Here is a 5,000-nt window from a genome sequence, read left to right on the forward strand (position 1 = left end):
CAACCTAAACAGATAGACAAACCCAAACGCATACCTTTCATAACGACCTATAATCCATCACTTCCTTCCATCTTCAACATAATAAAAAAACACTACAATCTACTTCTTTCAAGTTCTGACCGCTGCAAAAATGCTTTCCTACATCTACCTGTTGTGGCTTTTAGGCGCTCCCCTAACCTTCGAGACCTGATGGTTACCGCTAAACTGTCCCCCAATGTAACTCATTCTAATTCCACACTTCCTTCCGGTTCTTTTCGCTGTGGCAAAAACTGCGCTACCTGTCCTTACATTTTCCATGGACTAACCAACTACAAATTCTTCTCTACTGGCGAAACGCGCTCCATTAATTTCCACATAACTTGCGAAACTAAAAACCTTATCTACATGATTCAATGCAACAGATGTCATCTACAATACATAGGAGAAACTAAACGACGTCCAAAAGGCCGTTTTAATGAACACCGCCGCACTTTGGATAACGCTAACACCAAATCCAAACCTACGACAGTCGCAGAACATTTCCTCTCCTCTCCCCACAACATCTCCAAGGACATGCAATTAATCCCTATCGAAAAAATATTTTCTAGCAGAGACTCGATCCGTAAGGCCAGGGAAGCTTTTTTAATTTTAAAAGGCAGGACAATTGATCCCAACGGTCTTAATATCCGCGAAGAAACGTATTAGATTTCAGTTTATTATTTTAGTGATTTCCGTTATTTTTCCGTGACTCTTGGTATTTAAATTGAAAATCTTTGTAACTGCCATGTTTTATCACATTTTTCCAGTACAGTATTACGTCAACATTCATTTACTATATATATATGTACATAGAAGCTATTCAATATAAACTCTCATTGTACCTGAAGAAGGCTGGTTTGGCCAGCCGAAATATAGTACACTACTAAAATCAAATCTACGTTGTATCGGCTCTTGCTTAAAATATCTAGTTTCTCAACTTGAAATAACGCCGATCAGATCAAGCCACTGATCGAACGTACACCGAAAGGAAAATTGTCCACGGTTGCTTCCTTCAAAACTCCTCATTCTATCCCCAACCCCAGTCCCTCGGAGGGCCTGCTCGCAGGCTAAACGAAACGCCTCGTATTGTATCTGATTTTTTGTTATGCATGCAGAACCGCTTCGATGCGTTATGAATTTATTTAGCATCAGATGAGAAATGATAGTGTTCCCCGTATGCGTTGGTCCAGTTCTTTTTTTCCGTGCAGATCGGTTCAAAGCAGTGTAGTTCAGCTTTCTCAGAGTAATAATCTTCAGCTAACGCTCGAGACGTTAGCAAATCATTTATGTAATCGGTTATGTACGAGGGACGCACAATTTGTCCGGAGGTATTTCTTCCAAAATCACGGTGATAAAATTAATAACCTGAAATTCCCTATCTACCCATGCTCGCGAAATCAAGTGTCCAGCGAGAATAGAAAGGTTTCTTTGGAAAGATTTTTTGAAATAGAAACTTCTTAAGGTGAGTTTTTAAGAGTAGCATTCCTAGCATCAACTGGTGGCACGTTCCAAATTTAAGGTGCAGTAATTAGTGAATGTACTATTGTAGAGTGTTTTATCCCGAAAAAATTAAACAGTCTGACAGTTTCAATCATAGTTAATGCATTTCAGCAAGAGAAAATGAGGGGACAGAGAGGGAGGCTCAAGGCGTTGGCCGGGATATGTTATGTCCACGAAAGTTATTTTTAGACGAGCGGAAGTCTTTGTTCTAGCGGAAGTCTGTCTTCTGAGACGTCCGCATGCAGTCTTGCCTCGCTCTCAGGTTCTTAGTGAAAAGAGAAAATGATAGCGCACGTGGAAGGCTGATGAATATATATTTTCTTTCAAACATCGGACCGAGGTTGGCCTGCATGCGGACGTCTCGGAAGACTTCCGCTCGTCTAAAAATAACTTTCGTGGACATGACATATCCCAAGGGCTGGACCGGGAGCCTCCTTCTCTGTCCGCTCATTTTCTCTTGATTTCAATCTATGCAAGAATTTCAGTTCTTCCTCAGGGTAACCGTGAATATGCACACTCATAGAGCATCAAAGTAAAGGCTTGTACGAGAACCTTGCCCATCGTTTAACGTGGAGTATATTTTACACTCTTTATTCTCTTGATTTCGCAGTCAGATAGGAAAAAAATAATACTAATGATGACATTATTAATATATAAATTTAGCCAAGCCATAGTTAATCGAGGATCTCCATGCATTAATTATGGCCAAGCCTAAAAGCGGAGCTCCTGTTTCTAACCCCAGAGATCAATGTAGTGTATATGGAAATAAACATGCTTATGCATAAGCACAAAATTAATCGTCATTAGTGTGTACGGTTTACAATGATCAAACACCTCCAAGCTAACAGAAGTAAACAAGCAAGCCTTGCAAACAACCAACAACTTTAATCAACAACTACAACTGAAATTACATGCACAATAATCTCTTTCACAACATTTTCCTTTTGACTGATAATCTTTACAACCTTTCTCTTCAGTTTAGAATAAAAGCAAAACTTACTAATTAAAAAGTCAAACTAAAGCGTAGTAATTCGCTTACTCGACTGCAATTTCACAGTCAAACCTCACAACTGTACATCTAATTCACATAAAAGCCTATAAATCGAAAGGTATTAATTATGTTAGAGTGGACAGTCGCCACAGTAATGATCATGAATTCAGTTTCAAAATAAGGCATGGGTCGCACTTGGGAAACTTTTCGGAAAATTTGTTTACTTTGCGGTAAAAATCTGTCATCAGTTCACAGTGCGACCCCAAGTTTTCCTCTTGGAAAAAAATTGGAAAATTGCCAAAAACATGAAAGGCGCCGTAGTGCTTGGGTGGGGCAGGCAGATTTCGGAAAACTCGAGCTAAACAATAGGAGTCATGGCGGTAACTGTCAACGATTGTCAATGAAACGCGATTGATTTGCAACACAATGTGAACAAAATGCGGAAATTCTTAGACTGCAGTCGTATTTTTTGCGAACGCGGGCGACGCGGTCAATAATCGAATGAAAGGTCTGGAGCGAGTGTAGAATCGGCGAGGGAGAATGGGGAGAGACGCGAAGTGTGAGGCTCGCGCGCTCCACACGCGAGGATCACGCTTAGGGCGCTTCGTGCCTTCCGAAAAGGGAAGAAAACGACTGTTTTGCATTCTAGAAAATTCTGAAATCTTCACGCTTTCGCTATGGATGGAAGTGGTTTTTATTATCCTTTCCAATTTCAAGGTTTTTACGGATACTAGCTATGGAAACACTATGCAAGCAAGCCAACTTAGCACATCAAAACTCAGCTACGACCATTCACAACCCTAAGGTTTTAACGTAGACTTCCAATTGCACTCTTCGAATTCGCAAGCAAGCGCTTCGTCGTTATCGTCTTTTCCTTCGTCTCCTGTGGATGCTGATCTTTAGGAAACTGGCAAACAATCCAACGACAAGTGGACAAACGAACAAGAGAAAGTGTTGTTCAGCCTTTGGGCTGACTCGACTGACGCCATAAGCGTGATCGTGATCGGGCTAAGAACCCGAGTTCGAGTCTTGCAATTTTCGGACTCTTTTTTTCCTCCAGTTTTTCTTTTATGAATGTTTTTTTTTTCCTTTTTTGTCTTAATTTTTGTTAATATTTTTCTTAGTTTGTTTCTTTTGATTTTCTTTGAAGTGAAGTGTGTAGTCGACAGTTCTGAGAAATGGCATCGACCGTTTCAAATGGCAACTACCGTTTACGTAAGGGAAATTTGCGGCGACGTGGTGTGTAATTGTCAAAATATGCCAGAATCTCTATCAACATGGAATTGCAAACGTTTTAAGTACAGCTTTTTCTCCGCATTTTCTTGCAAAGTGTTCTTTTCCCGGTCACCACATTTGCAGCAGAGCTAATACAGTTATCATAGTCCTTAAATATTGGAAAACTAGCTTAGAGAAAATTATAGTTTGGACAAAGATGATAAACAAACTTAATGAAAATTAGAAATATTTGAAAAATTGACCAAGTTCAGACTTACATTCTTTCGCTCCAAAATGGTTTACGAAGAGAGTGTTTAAGCCCCGACAGTATTTTAACTATCCTATCTGTAAGGGTGCCATCGATTTATGAAACGTTAGATACGTTTAGGTTGATCATATTCAAAAAGCCTACCTTGCAAGTTTTTGTTATTTGTACATTTTAATCGCGTCCGCTTCCCCTTTGTTCGTTCCATTTTCTAGACCAAGTTTAGCACAGGCTCTAAACATCGGTCCTCTCCCATCGAAAACAACGGCTGTGGGATGTTTTAAATATGTTAAACCACAGAAATGGTGCATTCAAGCCGCATACACATCAAGAATATACTCGATATTAAAACACGCGTGACATTGTGGTACCACAGGAAGAATTTCAGATTTCCCATCTTGGGTTAAAACTGTATAAAAACTGGGATTGAAATGGGGCTTCCTTGGGAAGTCCCAATATTGGGAAAGTGCTACCAAAACCAATCATGGATCATAAAATTCCCATTGAAATCCCACATGTGGGATTTTCTTGTCCCAGTATTACTCCAGTAATGGGTTTTAATGAAGCCATTTCTTTCCCAGGACCGGGATAAATCTGTACCAGTTTATTCACAATAAGGGGAATAAATTCTACCAATTTTACCCCAAAAATGGGCTTTAATTGTCCCAATTTTTAACCAGTAATGGGTTTAAATTGTGCCAGTCTTTCCCCAATTTTGGTATTAATGTGTATCAATTCTCTCACAATAATGGGAATAAATTGCATCAATTTTACCCCAAAAATGGCCTTAAATTCTCCCAATATTTATCCATTAATGGGTTTTCATGGATCCAGTGTTTCCCCTGAGATAGTATTGATTTGCACCAATTCTCTCAATTATGAGGGTGAATTAGAACTGGGCATTGCTCTGCCAAAAAAAAAATTGTTAGTAATGTAACCACAATAAAATAAATTTTAATTCTACACATCTAGTAACTTTACACTGGTAAACAATACAAACCAGATTTCAAA

This window comes from Montipora foliosa, chromosome 12 (genome assembly GCF_036669935.1).
Source record: "Montipora foliosa isolate CH-2021 chromosome 12, ASM3666993v2, whole genome shotgun sequence".
Classification (NCBI taxonomy): Eukaryota; Metazoa; Cnidaria; class Anthozoa; order Scleractinia; family Acroporidae; genus Montipora; species Montipora foliosa.